The 20,026-nt window shown below is 25.9% G+C and overlaps 1 protein-coding gene and 2 pseudogenes across 2 annotated transcripts in view; 1 reads left to right on the top strand and 2 right to left on the bottom strand.

Annotated features, from left to right (window-relative positions):
• LOC124294980 (dipeptidase 1-like) overlaps positions 1-20,026 on the bottom strand; it is a 1,606,684-nt gene that overhangs the window by 118,431 nt on the left and 1,468,227 nt on the right. The gene's annotated exons all lie outside the window — the stretch shown is intronic.
• LOC124294982 lies at positions 1,672-4,570 on the bottom strand (annotated as a pseudogene).
• LOC107220533 lies at positions 10,908-13,077 on the top strand (annotated as a pseudogene).

The following is a 20,026-nucleotide window of genomic DNA, read 5'->3' as shown; positions in this document are numbered from 1 at the left end:
AAAATCTTTGTGCTTATTACACTAATTAATATATATATATATATATATATATATATATATATTATAATTTTTATTTATTTTTATTAAAGTTTGATTTTGGTTTTTATATTAGTATTATTATTTTTTTGCATGTATTTTTTTAATTAATTAGAAATATTTTTTGCAGCATTTAATTTTAATAATTAAAGAAATTTAGAATTATAAATAATATAAAAGTATAGACAAAAAAATTGTGCCAGCAGTAGCGGTTAAACGTTTTATACAAATTAATATTTTTAATTAATAAATTGTATTAATTTATTTATATTTAATTAAAAATAATTTTATGGTGAAATAAAATTTTTTGATTATATATATATATATATATATATATATTATTTTATGAAATCTAAGATTTAAACTAGGATTAGATACCCTATTATTTTAGATGTTAATATTATATTTTAATAATTAATAGTTATGTTCTTTAAAATTAAAAAAATTGGCTGTATTTAAAACTAATTAGGGGAATTTGTTTATTAAACGATAATCCGCGATAAATCTTACTTTAATTGATTGAGTTTATTTATTTTCGTTAACAGAATATTTTTTTAAAATTATTAATTTTCATTAAATTTTACAAAAATTTTATTTCAGATCAAGATGTAGCTTATATTAAAGTTTAAATGAATTACAATAAAAATTTTATTTTTGGATATTAAATTGAAATATTTATTTAAAATTGGACTTAATAGTAAAATTTAAAATTATATTTATTTGAATTAAGAATTAAATATGTACAAATCGCCCGTCACTCTCATTATAAAATGGGATAAGTCGTAACAAAGTAAATATACTGGAAAGTGTATTTAGAATTCAAATTATTTAGAAAGATTTTTTTATTTACAATAAATTAAATAGTTGTTTAATTCAACTTAATTTGAAATTAATAAATTATATTTTTTATATTTAAAATTTTTTTTTATTAATAAAAATATTTTTATTAAATTTATAATTTTAGTATTGTTAAAAGAAAAAATAATTTAAATTATAGTTTAATTGTATATTGATAGAAATTTGAAATATTTTGAAAAATAGAATTTTTAAAAAAGTATATTTTATTTATTGTACCTTGTGTATCAGGGTTAATTAAAAAAATAATATAAATTAATATTTTTCTCGGATTGAAAAGATCTATTTAATTTTAAATTACTTTTAATGTTTAATAATTATTTTTAATTTTTAAATAGAAATGAAATGTTTTTCGTTTTTTAAGTTATCTAGTTTTTTGATAAATAAATTTAATTTAAATATCATTAATTAATTATTTTAATTAATAAAAATAATTATTTTTGATATAAAAGTTTTAAGGGATTAGCTTTAATTCTTAATTTTATAATTGATTTTAAATTATATAATTATATTTTAGGCTTAGAATTAGTTTTAATTTGAAAATTGTAATAATTTTATAAATTATATATATATATATATATATATATATATATAAATTTTATTTTTAATTTAATTTTTTATTAAAATAATTTAATTAATAATTATTTAATTTAAATGATGATTAAATTAGTAAATATTATAATTATTTATAAATACAAATTTATATGAAAGTTAATTATAAGGAATTCGGCAAAAAATTAATTCGCCTGTTTAACAAAAACATGTCTTTTTGATAAAACATAAAAAGTCTAATCTGCTCAGTGAAAATTTTAAATAGCCGCAGTATTCTAACTGTGCAAAGGTAGCATAATAATTTGTTCTTTAATTTAGGACTGGAATGAATGATTTGACGTGATTAAGACTGTCTTATAATTATTAATTATTGAATTTAATTTTTGAGTTAAAAAGCTTAAATTTTATTAGAGGACGAGAAGACCCTATAGAGTTTTATAATTAAATTTATTTTATTAATTAATTTATTTTTATGAAATAAATATGATTATTTTGTTGGGGTGATAATTAAATTTAATAAACTTTTTATTTTATTTTACATTAATTAATGAATTTTTGATCCTATATTTTAGATTATTAGATTAAATTACCTTAGGGATAACAGCGTTATTTTTTTTAAAGTTCTTATTGACATAAAAAATTGCGACCTCGATGTTGGATTAAAATTTATTTTGGGTGTAGAAGCTTGAAAATTTAGGTCTGTTCGACCTTTAAAATTTTACATGATCTGAGTTCAAACCGGTTTAAGCCAGGTTGGTTTCTATCCTTAATTTTATTAAAAATTTTTAGTACGAGAGGACCATAATTTTGAATTATTATAATTTTATTTAAAATGAATTTTATTAAATTTGTTAACTATTTTGGCAGATTAATGTAATAAATTTAGAATTTATTTATGTATATTTTATTATACAATTAGTAATTTATATTAATGAATTAATTATAGTTTTTTTAAGAAGATTAATTTTACTTGTTATAGTATTAGTTAGTGTAGCATTTTTAACTCTTTTAGAGCGTAAAGTTTTAGGTTTAATTCAAATTCGTAAAGGGCCTAATAAAGTTAGAATTGTTGGGATTTTACAGCCATTTTCTGATGCTATTAAATTATTTTCTAAGGAGTTTTCTATTCCTTTAATATCAAATTTTCTTCCTTATTTTTTATCTCCTTTGATTATATTAATATTAATATTGATTTGTTGAATAACAATGCCTTATGTTACTAATTTTTATTCATTTGATTTTAGATTAGTGTTTTTTTTATGTTGTTTAGGTATTGGAGTGTATCCTATTATGATTTCTGCATGATCTTCAAATTCTAAATATTCTTTTTTGGGGATATTACGTACTGTTGCTCAAACAATTTCTTATGAAGTTAGTTTAGTTATGGTGATTTTATCAATTTTATTTTTAATTGAAGGTTATTCTATAATTTTGTTTGGTTTATACCAAGAATTTATTTGATTTATTTTTTTAACTTTTCCTTTAAATTTAGTTTGGTTTATTATTTGTTTAGCTGAAACAAATCGAACACCTTTTGATTTTTCTGAGGGGGAGTCTGAATTGGTTTCTGGGTTTAATATTGAGTATAGAGGTGTGGGATTTTCATTAATTTTTTTATCTGAATATTCAAGAATTTTATTTATAAGTATATTATTTGTTTTGATATTTTTAGGGGGTGATTTATATAATTTAATTTTTTATTTAATAATTATTTTTATTAGATTTTTATTTATTTTGATTCGAGGAACTTTGCCTCGTTTACGTTATGATAAATTAATGATAATAGCTTGAAAAAAAATTTTACCTGTTTCACTAAATTATTTAATTTTATTTATAGGTTTAAAATTTATATTTTATTGTTTTTTATTATAAATTATATTAAATTTAATTATTTAAGTTTAAATCAATAAAAGATTTAAAACTTTTATATTATGTTTTCAAGACATAAACTTATTCAAGTTCATTGATTTGTTGGTTTAATTTAATTTAATAAAATATCCCATATTTTTGTTAGTGTAGGATAAATTAAAAAATAAAAGAAGTATATTAATGTTAAAACTTGCCCAACAATAATAAATGGATTTTCTACAGGTCTTATCCCAATTCATGTTAGTATTAATACAATTCTAATAAATATTCAAAATAGAAATTGTCTAAATGGATAAAAATTTAATCCTTTGAAATTTATTATTTTATAAAAAGGTATGATTAATAATACTAAAATAGACATTAGAAGAAGAATTACTCCCCCTAATTTATTAGGGATAGATCGTAGGATTGCATAAGCGAATAAAAAATATCATTCAGGTTTAATATGAGGGGGGGTAATTATAGGATTAGCAGGGTTAAAATTATCAGGGTCCCCTAATATATTAGGATTTATTAAAATAATATAAATTAAGATAAAGTATATTAAAATAAATCCTACAATGTCTTTTAATAAAAAATAAGGTTGAAATGGCATTTTGTCAATATCTCTATTAGTACCCAAAGGATTTCTTGATCCTGTATTATGTAGAAATATTAAATGAATAATTGTTATTATAATAATAATAAAAGGAATAATAAAATGAAGAGTGAAAAATCGTGTTAGTGTAGCATTATTAATAGAAAATCCTCCTCATAATCATTGTACTAGGAATTCTCCTAAATATGGGATTGCTGAGAGAAGATTAGTAATTACAGTAGCTCCTCAAAAAGATATTTGTCCTCAAGGTAATACGTATCCTAAGAATGCAGCTGCTATAGTTAATAATAATATTGTTGTTCCTGTAATTCAAGTTGGTTTAAAGTTAAATGATCCAAAAAATATTCCTCGTCCAATATGTAGGTATATACAGATAAAAAATATAGAAGCCCCATTTGCATGTAAATTTTTGATTATTCAACCATTATTAATATCTCGATAAATATGGATAATTCTATCAAATGCTATTTGAATATTAGGTGTATAATGTATAGCTAAAAAAATTCCTGTAATTAGTTGGGTTACTAAGCATAATCCTAATAATGAACCAAAATTTCATATTGTTGTAATATTTGATGGTGTTGGTAAATCTACTAAGGATCCATTTATAATTTTTAATAAACTATTTTTTAAACGTAAAGGTAACATTAAAAAGTTTTTCGTAAAGATCCTAAATTGATATTAGAAATTTTTACAACAATAATTAGTGTAATAAATAAATAGTTTATTATTATAAAAGAAATAATAAAATTTGGTTTATTAAATAATTTGTTTAATGATATTTTAGTTAATATATTTTTATTTAAATCAATATTAGATAATTTTATTGTATCTTCAAATGTAAAATTTATTTTATTATAATTAATTATTAATATGAATATTAAAATAATTATTATAATGTTTACTATTATTCATTTATTAAAAAGAAATTTTACGTTTGAGATTAATCTTGATACATAAATAAAAATAATTAATAATCTTCCTAAAAAAATTAAAAAAATTATATATGAGTATCAAAATCTTATATTTAATATTCCTGATGTTACAGAAATTAAAGATGTTTGGATTAGTAAAATTAATCCTATTGTAAATGGGGTTTTTGTTAAATATATTATTATAGTATTAATTAATATAAGTAGTATGAAAATTTTTATAATTAATTAATTAAAATAAATTTATATTAATTAGTTTTAAAAAAATTTTTTTTCTTTGATTTACAAAATCAATATTTTAAATAAACTATTAAAACTTATATTTATATTAAAATTTCAAAAAATAGTTTATTAAAATATTAATTTTGGAGATTAATGATAAGAAATTTTTTTCTTTTTTTTGAAATTATATATATATATATATATAATTTATTATTTTAATAGATTTTTATTATTTTGTTTATTTTTTATTTTTAGTTAGATTTTTAAGTTTAAGATTAAATCGGTTTCATTTATTGATAATTTTATTAAGAATTGAATTTATTATTTTAATTTTATATTTAATATTAATTTTATTTTTAAATATATATATATTAGAGATGTATTTTATTATAATTTTTTTAATTTTTAGAGTTTGTGAAGGAGTTTTGGGTTTATCTATTTTAATTTATATAATTCGTTTACATGGTAATGATTATTTTCAAGTTTTAAATATTTTTTAATGATAAAGTTTTATTTTTATTTATTATTTTTAATTATAGTTTCTAAAAATAATTTTTGATTTTTTCAGTTTAATTTATTTTTTTTAAGATTTCTTTTTATATTTTCTGGAAATTATAGATTTGAATTTAAGAGTATAAATATTTTTTTGGGTTGTGATAATTTATCTTTTGGTTTAGTATTATTAACTTTATGAATTGGGGCATTAATAATTATATCAAGGTATTTTATTTATGAATTAAAAATTTATTTAAATTATTTTATTTTATTGATATTTTTTTTAATTTTATTTTTATTTTTGACGTTTACTGTAAATAATTTATTTTTATTTTATCTTTTTTTTGAATGTAGATTAATTCCTACTTTTTGTTTAATTTTAGGTTTTATTAATAATTTAGATTTCCAATCAATAAGTCTAACAAAATTTAGTATAAATAATTAAATTAATATTTAATACCTTAATAATAATTATAATAATTACTATTATTATATTAACTATTTCAATAATCTTATCAAAAAAAACATTTTATGAATTAGAAAAAAATTCACCATTTGAGTGTGGATTTGATCCAAAAGGATACCCACGTATATCATTTTCTATTCGTTTTTTTTTAATTGCAGTTATTTTTTTAATTTTCGATGTTGAAGTAACGTTAATATTACCAATAATTATAACCTTAACAATTTCGAATATAAAAATTTGACTATTTATAGTATCATACTTTATTTTAATTTTATTATTAGGATTATACTATGAATGAAAATTTGGGGCATTAAACTGAATTTAAACCTACAAAGTTGAAATAAAATTTATATTCAGTTTCGACCTGAAATTATAGTTATTTATTAATAACTCTACTTTATAGGATAATAGTTAAATATAACATTTGATCTGCATTCAAAAATTATTAATATCAATTAATTTATCTTAAATAATTTATATTAAAATTAATTGAAGCCAAAAAGAGGCTTATTATTGTTAATAATAAAAATGAATAAAAATTCCAATTAAATAGAAATATAAATAAAAAAGCTTCTAACTTTTTATTAAATGATTAAAATTCATTTATATTTCTAATTTATATAGTTTATAAAAACATTACATTTTCATTGTAAAAATAAATTATTTAATTTTATAAATTAAATGTTTAAAGATTTAAATAAATCATCATATTATCTTCAATAATATACTTTAAATTTTAAGCTATTTAAACATTTATATTATAAAAAAATAATAAAAAAATAAAAAAGCAAATAATAAAAATAAATTTAAAACATTATTAAAATAAAAAATTAATAAATCTATAAATATATAAAAATTTTTCATAAAAATTATAATTATTCTTCTTTTATAAAATTCTAATCAATTTTGATTAAAATTTAATGTTAATTCTTTATTTATAAATATAATGTTTTTAATTAAACCATAAGTAGAAATAACAGGTAAAAACCATATTGTTCTAAAAAATATCTTTAAAAAATAAAACTTTAACTTAAACATTTTAACATTTAAATAATAAATAAAAAATCCAAATAATATACCTAAAAAAATAATTAAAATTGGTAAAATTTTTATATAAAAAGGCAAAATAATGGTATATCTATAAGGAAAAATTAATCAACTAAATATAGAACCCCCTAAAATTACTATCAATATTATAAAATATATTGAATTATTTATATAAACATCATAATCATTTAAATAATTTAATCTAATTATATTATATCAACCTAATATTGAAAAATAAATCAAACGAAAAGTATAAGAAACTGTTAAAAAAGTTGAAATAAAAAAAATAAATATAATAAATATATTATAATTTAATATTAAAATTATTTCTAAAATTATATCCTTAGAATAAAACCCAGCTAAAAAAGGAAATCCACATAAAGATAAATTAGAAAAATGAAAACAAATAGAAGTAAAAGGTATTTGATTAAATATTGAACCTAATAAACGAATATCCTGAAAATTATTCAATCCATGAATAAAAACTCCTGAACATATAAATAATAATGCTTTAAAAAATGCATGTATTAAAAGATGAAAAAAAGCTAAAAACTTAAATCCTAAAAATAAAATTCTTATTATTAAACCTAATTGACTTAAAGTTGATAAAGCAATAATTTTTTTTAAATCAAATTCAAAATTCGCATTTAATCCAGACATAAATATAGTTAATCTAGATAATAATAAAAATATAATAATAAAATTCTCTCTATTAAATAAATTTTCAAATCGAATTAATAAATAAACCCCTGCCGTTACTAAAGTAGAAGAATGGACTAATGAAGATACAGGGGTAGGAGCAGCTATTGCTGCAGGGAGTCAAGAAGAAAAAGGAATTTGAGCACTTTTAGTAAATGAAGCAATCAAAATTATTAAAGTAATTACTATTATAAAAAAATTATATTTTAAAACATCTATATAAAAATAAAAATTCCAACCCCCAAAATTTATTATTCAAGAAATTGATAATAATAAAAAAATATCACCAATACGATTAGAAATAACAGTTAATATACCAGCATTAAAAGACTTAACATTTTGATAATAAATTACTAAACAATAAGAAATCAAACCTAACCCATCCCAACCTAATAAAATACTAATTAAATTTGGACTAACAATTATTAATATCATTGATACAACAAATAAAATTACCAATATAATAAATCGATTCAAATTTAAATCATTTATTATATAAGAATTTCTGTATAAAATTACCAAAGAAGAAATAAATAAAACTGTTCTTATAAAAATTAATGATATCCAATCAAATAAAAATGTTATTACTACACAAGTAGAATTAATTTCAATTAAATTATATTCAACAAAATAAACTAAATCATATAATAAAAAATAAATACTTAATATAAATAAAAATATTCTAATAAAAAAAATTATAATAAAACTAAATAAACAAATATTTAATATAAAAATAATTTAAAAACTAAATTTAATTTTCTTTGACACCACAAATCAATATTTTAAATAAACTATTTAAATTAATTTATATTCAAACAATAAAAGATTCTCTATTTAAAATAATTAAATTTAAAGGAATTCAATGTAATATTAATAAAATATACTCACGAACATTACCTTGAGAAAATGAATAAAAAAAATAATTTATTTTACCATGTTGAGTAAAAGAATATAAATATAATGTATAACAAGCTCTAAAAAAAGATAAAAAAATGACTAATAAAAAAATTATTTTACTTCATATAATTAATCTATTGATTAATATAATTTCACCTATTAAATTTAAAGAAGGAGGGGCTGCTATATTTGAAGAACATAATAAAAATCATCATAAACATATTCTAGGTATATAATTTATTAAACCCTTATTAATAAATAATCTCCGTCTTCTTAAACGTTCATAAATAATATTTACTAAACAAAATAAACCTGAAGAACATAAACCATGAGAAATTATTAACAAATAAGAACCATAAATTCCTCATCTTATTAAAGTTAATAGCCCAGATAATATTATTATTATATGAGCAATTGAAGAATAAGCAATTAAAGATTTTAAATCAACTTGAAATATTCTAATTAAACTAATATAAATTCCTCCTATTATTCTCAAAACAATCAAATAAATATTAAAAAAAATACCCATATTAATTAAATATATATAAACCCGTAATAAACCATACCCTCCTAACTTCAATATAATAGCAGCTAAAATTATTGACCCACAAACAGGAGCTTCTACATGAGCTTTAGGTAATCATAAATGTATAAAAAAAATAGGTAACTTTACTAAAAAAGCAAAAATTAAAAATACATATAAATAAAAAATATAAACTTGAAATAAATTTTCCACAGAAAAAATATAATTTAAATTTTTAAATTCAAAAAATAAATAAATAATTCTTAATAATAAAGGTAAAGAAGCAAATAAAGTATAAAATAATAAATGAATCCCTGCTTGAACCCGATCCAATTGATTACCTCAACCTAAAATTAAACAAAAAGTAGGAATTAATCTACATTCAAAAAAAAGATAAAATAAAAATAAATTATTTACAGTAAACGTCAAAAATAAAAATAAAATTAAAAAAAATATCAATAAAATAAAATAATTTAAATAAATTTTTAATTCATAAATAAAATACCTTGATATAATTATTAATGCCCCAATTCATAAAGTTAATAATACTAAACCAAAAGATAAATTATCACAACCCAAAAAAATATTTATACTCTTAAATTCAAATCTATAATTTCCAGAAAATATAAAAAGAAATCTTAAAAAAAATAAATTAAACTGAAAAAATCAAAAATTATTTTTAGAAACTATAATTAAAAATAATAAATAAAAATAAAACTTTATCATTAAAAAATATTTAAAACTTGAAAATAATCATTACCATGTAAACGAATTATATAAATTAAAATAGATAAACCCAAAACTCCTTCACAAACTCTAAAAATTAAAAAAATTATAATAAAATACATCTCTAATATATATATATTTAAAAATAAAATTAATATTAAATATAAAATTAAAATAATAAATTCAATTCTTAATAAAATTATCAATAAATGAAACCGATTTAATCTTAAACTTAAAAATCTAACTAAAAATAAAAAATAAACAAAATAATAAAAATCTATTAAAATAATAAATTATATATATATATATATATAATTTCAAAAAAAAGAAAAAAATTTCTTATCATTAATCTCCAAAATTAATATTTTAATAAACTATTTTTTGAAATTTTAATATAAATATAAGTTTTAATAGTTTATTTAAAATATTGATTTTGTAAATCAAAGAAAAAAAATTTTTTTAAAACTAATTAATATAAATTTATTTTAATTAATTAATTATAAAAATTTTCATACTACTTATATTAATTAATACTATAATAATATATTTAACAAAAACCCCATTTACAATAGGATTAATTTTACTAATCCAAACATCTTTAATTTCTGTAACATCAGGAATATTAAATATAAGATTTTGATACTCATATATAATTTTTTTAATTTTTTTAGGAAGATTATTAATTATTTTTATTTATGTATCAAGATTAATCTCAAACGTAAAATTTCTTTTTAATAAATGAATAATAGTAAACATTATAATAATTATTTTAATATTCATATTAATAATTAATTATAATAAAATAAATTTTACATTTGAAGATACAATAAAATTATCTAATATTGATTTAAATAAAAATATATTAACTAAAATATCATTAAACAAATTATTTAATAAACCAAATTTTATTATTTCTTTTATAATAATAAACTATTTATTTATTACACTAATTATTGTTGTAAAAATTTCTAATATCAATTTAGGATCTTTACGAAAAACTTTTTAATGTTACCTTTACGTTTAAAAAATAGTTTATTAAAAATTATAAATGGATCCTTAGTAGATTTACCAACACCATCAAATATTACAACAATATGAAATTTTGGTTCATTATTAGGATTATGCTTAGTAACCCAACTAATTACAGGAATTTTTTTAGCTATACATTATACACCTAATATTCAAATAGCATTTGATAGAATTATCCATATTTATCGAGATATTAATAATGGTTGAATAATCAAAAATTTACATGCAAATGGGGCTTCTATATTTTTTATCTGTATATACCTACATATTGGACGAGGAATATTTTTTGGATCATTTAACTTTAAACCAACTTGAATTACAGGAACAACAATATTATTATTAACTATAGCAGCTGCATTCTTAGGATACGTATTACCTTGAGGACAAATATCTTTTTGAGGAGCTACTGTAATTACTAATCTTCTCTCAGCAATCCCATATTTAGGAGAATTCCTAGTACAATGATTATGAGGAGGATTTTCTATTAATAATGCTACACTAACACGATTTTTCACTCTTCATTTTATTATTCCTTTTATTATTATTATAATAACAATTATTCATTTAATATTTCTACATAATACAGGATCAAGAAATCCTTTGGGTACTAATAGAGATATTGACAAAATGCCATTTCAACCTTATTTTTTATTAAAAGACATTGTAGGATTTATTTTAATATACTTTATCTTAATTTATATTATTTTAATAAATCCTAATATATTAGGGGACCCTGATAATTTTAACCCTGCTAATCCTATAATTACCCCCCCTCATATTAAACCTGAATGATATTTTTTATTCGCTTATGCAATCCTACGATCTATCCCTAATAAATTAGGGGGAGTAATTCTTCTTCTAATGTCTATTTTAGTATTATTAATCATACCTTTTTATAAAATAATAAATTTCAAAGGATTAAATTTTTATCCATTTAGACAATTTCTATTTTGAATATTTATTAGAATTGTATTAATACTAACATGAATTGGGATAAGACCTGTAGAAAATCCATTTATTATTGTTGGGCAAGTTTTAACATTAATATACTTCTTTTATTTTTTAATTTATCCTACACTAACAAAAATATGGGATATTTTATTAAATTAAATTAAACCAACAAATCAATGAACTTGAATAAGTTTATGTCTTGAAAACATAATATAAAAGTTTTAAATCTTTTATTGATTTAAACTTAAATAATTAAATTTAATATAATTTATAATAAAAAACAATAAAATATAAATTTTAAACCTATAAATAAAATTAAATAATTTAGTGAAACAGGTAAAATTTTTTTTCAAGCTATTATCATTAATTTATCATAACGTAAACGAGGCAAAGTTCCTCGAATCAAAATAAATAAAAATCTAATAAAAATAATTATTAAATAAAAAATTAAATTATATAAATCACCCCCTAAAAATATCAAAACAAATAATATACTTATAAATAAAATTCTTGAATATTCAGATAAAAAAATTAATGAAAATCCCACACCTCTATACTCAATATTAAACCCAGAAACCAATTCAGACTCCCCCTCAGAAAAATCAAAAGGTGTTCGATTTGTTTCAGCTAAACAAATAATAAACCAAACTAAATTTAAAGGAAAAGTTAAAAAAATAAATCAAATAAATTCTTGGTATAAACCAAACAAAATTATAGAATAACCTTCAATTAAAAATAAAATTGATAAAATCACCATAACTAAACTAACTTCATAAGAAATTGTTTGAGCAACAGTACGTAATATCCCCAAAAAAGAATATTTAGAATTTGAAGATCATGCAGAAATCATAATAGGATACACTCCAATACCTAAACAACATAAAAAAAACACTAATCTAAAATCAAATGAATAAAAATTAGTAACATAAGGCATTGTTATTCAACAAATCAATATTAATATTAATATAATCAAAGGAGATAAAAAATAAGGAAGAAAATTTGATATTAAAGGAATAGAAAACTCCTTAGAAAATAATTTAATAGCATCAGAAAATGGCTGTAAAATCCCAACAATTCTAACTTTATTAGGCCCTTTACGAATTTGAATTAAACCTAAAACTTTACGCTCTAAAAGAGTTAAAAATGCTACACTAACTAATACTATAACAAGTAAAATTAATCTTCTTAAAAAAACTATAATTAATTCATTAATATAAATTACTAATTGTATAATAAAATATACATAAATAAATTCTAAATTTATTACATTAATCTGCCAAAATAGTTAACACTAAGCCTTGTCGTTTATAGGTTTCATATAGCACGTTGCTGAATTCACGATATTTTTTTTTTTTTTGTTTGTTTAATAAGTTGGTATAAAAGCTGACCCGTTCCCACCATCTCGCACAGTTGAAAGATGGAGCTTATCGTTGACATACAAGGCTTTCGTAGACCTTTCAACAATACCTTCACATTAAAAGAATTGGCTATAATTTCAATCTACTCGGAAGCATCTCCATCAGTGTTTTTCTTCAAGCCACCTTACAAATGGAATTTACTGGACGTCAAATACAAAAGCCAAAATTCTTGGTTAGAACGCGATTTTCACGGTTTACCTTGGAGCTGTGGAACCATACCTTTTGAGGAAGTTGAGTGGACCATTCAAGACAGGCTGTGCAAAGCTCAAACCGTGTACGTAAAAGGAGAAGAAAAACGAGATTGGTTGCTCAAAATCGTTCCGAAAGTTCAAATCATCGATATGCTGGACTTTGACTGTCCGTCGCTTGAAACCCTGCAAAAAACTTCAGCTGTGTCTCTGAGATGCGACCTTCACACAATACCCAACGCAATCTGTGCAGCACAAAACGTTTACATACTTCAGAATTGGCTACAAAATCATCGTACTGTCCGGATGGCGAGGGTGTACGATTTGTGTTACTGCGCAGAAGCGTCTACAAGAACGGTCCCGCATTCCTGGCGAATATATCACCCTGGTCATGATACTGTTGAATAGAATTATTGTACTATTTTTGTGAAGTAAATTGTCAACCGTACTCTAAAAATTATAATCAATAAAACTGTTTTTTTTAAAGAATATTCATGAAATAATTTTGTACCTTCACCTTAGCTCTTAAGAGAGAATTTTTTTCAATACGAAGCTTATGTAAGATTTGACCTTGCTCTCCATCCTTGACCGAGCTGTACTCAAACCGAGTTATGTTTTGCATTTCTAGAGCGATAGTAACCCAACACCGCAGATCCTTGGCTCTGAATGTACCGCAGCTATCGGCCGACCTTGCACTCTGGTCTTGTCTGAACCCGTCCAAATACTCATCGTAGAGTTCACATTACATGACGCAGCTCGAAACCCTCCATCGTTGCTTAGTGGTGTTCGGAGTAGCATTTTCTTAGATTTTGAGACTTAATTCTAGATACAATTACAAGGTACAAAACGTACGTAGGATCAAAGGTATACAAGATGGATAAATGAAAAAAATATTCATAATTTCAATCTTTTTTTTTGTTTATTGAACGTGAGACTTACACAGAACATTGGATATTTGAATGCGATACTCAGATTATACGTATACGAATTCAAGTTGACCGTACGGTCCGCCAAGATAGCGTAGACGCAACCGTATCTCCTTACTGGCTGTCGTCACCTTCTGGAACAAATCTTCATTTTCGTGGAGGGCCTTGGTCAGTTGGTTGGGCAGGAAAATCGTGAAAGAGTCATCCAAGTCCAGAACGATTTTGTCTCCAAATTTCGTTTCAACCCGACGAACGCCACTGACCCGGTATTCGAAGTATACTTCGAGGTCCGAAAGCTTTTTCAAGGGCAGAAATGCCTCCAGGCGAGCGACTTTGTTCAATTTTGAAAAGTCCATGATCGTTACGGTCGAGTTGTAGGTGCTCGAAATCTCTTGTGAGTTGATTGAGGTCAGATCTGATTTTCAGCAGATGTTTTACTTCTCCAATATTCTTGAGGAGCAGTTCTAGTCGTTTCTTCAATTCACGTTGTTGTTCCAGAGCACTTCTCATTTGCAAGAAGAACAGCTTCAGACTGGCGATGAAGTTTTCACTTTTCGCTTATATAACGTTCCCCCAGAATAAATGAATTTTTTTGTAAAAACGTATGTCCCTCTTTATTTTATATCCGACACACACACACACACACAACAAGTATGCATCTTTATTTTTTAGACAATCGACAGACATGGTACAGTTATAAATTACAAAGCTAAGGTGTAGGCTTGTAGCCCCACGGAAGCGTGTCGGTTGTATTTTGAAACACGATCCGCTTGTCGTCATTCCAGCTCAGTGCTACTTTCTGATGTTTTACGGTGTATACCTCGTGCTTTCGAATCAATATCAAATGCTGATTTGAGGATAGATTTTCACGGTTCAAAACACATTCCAAATAATCGTTGAAAGTTATTTTTCTCAACGCTGATCCTTTGACACCTTTGGCACGTTTATTGTCTTTCTCATCTCCCAAGACTCGGAATGCGTACAGTTTAGCTCTTAATCCTACAAATTCCAGTATTATTTTTCCATTATTCTCATCTTTCATCAAGCCGAGAACTTTTTTGTTTGCTCGAGGTATTCCGTAAACGTTGTCAAGCGGATAATCAGACGTATCGAATTTGTGCAAGTCCTCCTTCATGTGTTCGTATATGTCGGGGACGGTAAAATTGTAAATCAAACTGTCGGTATCCGTGTACATTAATTTTGCTCGGTTGCCGAATTTCTGCTTAATGTAATTGTAATGAAAATCGTAGATATATGTTTTAGCCAGATCCATGATGGAGAAACCTGCATACAATGGTTTATTCAACTTGACTTTCGTCTTACTCATTTCAACGATAATTATATCTTTGCCGAAAACGGTGCAGCTGTGAAAATTGGGTTTGGCTATGGTAGCTCTAGCACCGTATCTTCCATCCCATTTCGTGATCAGTCTGACATCTCTATACTTCCTAACATTTTCCATTGTTTTGCCAAAAACTGCGTTGTTCATCAGTTTGTAAAAATTTTTCTCGAATTCGTTGTGAGATTTTTTGCGCAAATTAGTATTCATATCTATGTATTTTTTGAGCCACGGGGTTTGTCTGAATTTGAGAACTCTGTGAATTTTGAGTAATTTTAAGCCTAATTGTAAGCATTGTTTCAAAACCCTATAGTGAACAACGTAGTTTTTCTTGGAAAGTAGCGTGGGCGTCAATTTCGGTTGCTTACTATTCGAGATCGGAGGTATATAGTGCTCCGGACACAGTGGTAAATCCTTATGAATTTCATGCAGTTCCTCAGGATATTCCAAATCCACCTCCAGTATGTAACCAAACTCCGCATCGTCCGAGATGGTAAGAACGTCGCATTGTCCGAAGTCTGATAACCATTCGAAGGAACTGTATGGCAGAGCAAAGCTCATAGCAGCACCGTACAAATTATTAACGTCGAAGTACATGAGATAAGATTCTTCGACCTCAGGATCGAATTCCTCTCCCATATATCTATTGTTGGCCTTTGCGTATCTGTTCGAACACTGTGACACACCACCTCGAATACCCTTTTCGATAAACATAACCATGTCTATGTCGGTGAGAAGCTCGAGTTCGATGCCTGTACATTTCAACATTGCATCAAACGACAGACCGGGCGCTGTGTAGTAATGTAACGGGTCCAGTTTGTACGTCGTCTAACAATTCTGTCGAAAATTTTGAAAAACGTCGGCCAGTAAAAACACGTCCGTCTGTAAATACAAGTCCGAATACTCTCCCAAAGTTTGAACGTTAAAAGTTTGCCAAACTTTACATGCATGTGCATAGTCGTCGTCTGATATATCCCGATCATTTAATTTTGAGTAAAATTGTTGTTTGGATGGTAGCCGTGTGTCCTCGATCTTCTCCCAACTGTCTATATATTCGTACGGGAACACTCCTTTTCTGGTCAATAACTGAAATTTATCTGAGCTATGATAAAATTCACGTGTTATTGTTTTTTGATCATCACCGAGATACGTTGCTAATTTCTCAAGACTACTGGGCATGAAACGGTACGAATCTACGAATCTAAACTTTATATCTGTCCCCTCGACATATTTTGTAAATGAAATGTACTTTTCTTTGTTTACGGGTAGAAGCTTAGTTGTGCCCTCGAACGATGTAGCCAGTGCTTTGATTAGAAAATGTGAATCGTAACCCGACAGATTGTGGAATATCACTGGGATAATGTGCGAATTTTGGTAATTTAGATTGCAACCTCGGTGAGCAGCACCACGGTACTTTCCCGTGAAATGGCAGTGATCACGATGTTTTACGTCTGTGAGTGTAAACGGTTTTTCACAAATGTGACACACTGTTGTTGAGTGAAATTCGTTGATTTGATTGAAATTGAGCGGTTCCATCGGTACAACAGTCTTGTAGTATCCCTCTAACGAATGTGCCAATTCCGCTAACTCGTTCACAAACCATTGAACGCAAGTCTCTCCGCGATTAATTTTGAATTTTGAAAGCGAATCGTCAAACGCGCAATGCAGATAGTAAGCTATACTATACGGAAGATGCTTCTGATAAATTGTTCTCGTACCCATCTTTTTGAGCGTAGGTTCCAGTAAACATTCGAGATCCGCGTAAATGCAGAACGGAACGGTTTCTTTGTGCTTAAAATTTTTAAATTTTAGAATTTTTTCCTCATCTGTAGGTAGAATAACTTTGGTTTTGTTTAAATTCATGCAATCTACATTGTGCTTTGTTAAACACTCTTCAGATTGAAAGTGTGATAGACACCTATCACATAACCAAGTACGACGTTTATGTTTAGAAATTTTAGAACTCGTTAATCGAGACAGATTTCGAACACAAGTAAAATGAAAGATTCTATTTTTTTCATAATTTTCCATATCGACATCATCATCGTCATCGTCGATGATTTCAGTTTCTGTCGCTAAAAGATGAATTACAGGTTTGTCAGACTTGTTTCGACTCAAATAAATGGGTACGATTTCACTGCGCTTTTCCGCACTATCTATACCATAAACGTTGATTGAAAGTTTGTTGAGTTTCTCAAATTTTGGAATCTGATCTAAAGACATTGGAAAATGCAAACCGTCGTATTTTAGCACTGAGCTGAAATGTGGATACGAAGTAATTTTACTGGGATTGTAGTTGTCGGCTGGGAACAGAGCTGCGGTGACCGACCAGAGAAAGCAATACGAGTCGCTGTTACGGATGTTGACGACAGCCTTCTTATCTTGAATATCTTTGGCTAGTGGTGTGTATGTGAAGACACCGCCTCGTAGTGGTACGTACTTGTTGATATTCACAGTCAAATTGATTATTTCAGTCAGCGACCAGCCTGAATCCTTTTCCTGGAAATCTTCCACCTTTTTCAACAAACGCTCCGTCGCGTTTTCGATGAACCATTCGTTGATATCCGTTGTCTGGAGGATGATATCATTTCTCGTATTAAAAAATTTGATCTCTTCCACCGTGCGATCAACTTTTCTAAGTTCAAATTTACAAGCCAGGATAACGTTGGCTTTCAAGCTCCTGTCTTTCTTCAGAGCGTTTTTCAGCCTCGTCACAGCTAGTACCTTTGCGTCTTCTAGAAATCTCTCCACATCTTTATGCTTCAAATTGACGATGGATCCAGTTCGAATTCTACTCTCGAAAGCTGATTCCAAATCTCCCCACCGTACTCGATCGCTTCTTCGTCGGCTTCGTAATCTGTCACCCACTTTCTGCAATTGTTGAAATTTGACTGTCAACGATTTCAGAATTCCAATTGTAGTCAAAATTCTTGTCTTCTCCCCGATCGTTGAGGCGTTGTTGCGTAAGATTTTATTCAAAAGCCTGATATTTTGGGTTCCCAGTCGAATCCATTTTGCAATTTCTGCCGACGACGATTTTTCCGATAAAATCTTGAACGTCGTTTCCATAACATCGATCAATCTCAAACACTTCGCGGATTCCATCTTGAGCTTTTTCCTCACGTATACTTGACAGGTTGTGACTTAATGATCGTTTGCAGTGATGAGCGTCCTTTTTATAGAGCAGCTGTATGGATGCGCGCGCACCTTTTGGCATTCCAAGAGCGATAGTAACCCAACACCGCAGATCCTTGGCTCTGAATGTACCGCGGCTATCGGCCGACCTTGCACTCCGGTCTTGTCTGAACCCGTTCAAAATTCATCGTTGAGTTCACACGGCAGTTACAAGCCAAAAAATGTCACGTGGTCGATATCAAACCGACATCCGAATGAGTGAAACACGATTCTCGGAACCATTAATTTTGGAATGTCACGTGGTTGATAACGTGGGAAAGGAATGTGGGGGTGGTTGATGTTACACATCAGCGATATCCGAGTGGATAAAAAACCATTCTCGGAACTATTAATTTTGGAATGTCACTTGGTTGATAACGTGGAAAAGGAATGCGGAATGGTAAAAAAGTTCTCGCCCCTGCTGCGTCCTCAAGCCGGTACGACAGACTGTGACGTCATCGCGGAAAAGGGTTCGAGTCTGGGGAGAATGTCGCAAGCCAGTACGGCGGACTGTGAGGTCATCACGTGGTTGATAACGTGGGAAAGGAATGCGGGACGGTAAAAAAGTTCTCGCCCCTGCTGCGCCCTCAAGCCGGTACGGCATACTGTGACGTCATCGCGGAAAAGGGTTTGAGTCTGGGGAGAATGTATAGGCGGACTGTGAGATCATCACGGAAAAGGGTTTGCGTCTGGGCTGCGCGGAGCGGCTCGGTCGGTAAAGAAGGTGTTTGTACTCAGAACCCGCCTTGCTGTACTACTGATATGGACGAGATAGAAAAGTCGTACGAAGCATGTCTGGAAAAGGGTAAGGCGCCACCGTGGGTAACGTTGACGCCATGGAGATGGCCGGAACAAGCTTGGTTCCGCATACATGCTGACTTTCTAAGTCCGTTTCATGGACTTGTGTTTCTGGCAATAATCGACGCACACTCGAAATGGCCGACATTGCGAATATGAAAAACACCACGACAGCGGAGAAAACGATCGAATTTTTTAAAGAGATATTCGCGCGCCACGAATTGCCATATCAAGTGGTTATGGATGATGAAACAGCGTTCACAAACGTAAAATTCTGGGAATTTGT

This window comes from Neodiprion lecontei, chromosome 6 (assembly GCF_021901455.1).
Source record: "Neodiprion lecontei isolate iyNeoLeco1 chromosome 6, iyNeoLeco1.1, whole genome shotgun sequence".
Classification (NCBI taxonomy): Eukaryota; Metazoa; Arthropoda; class Insecta; order Hymenoptera; family Diprionidae; genus Neodiprion; species Neodiprion lecontei.
The sequence above is the reverse complement of the archived record's forward strand: the minus strand, read 5'-3'. Positions and strand labels throughout refer to the sequence as shown.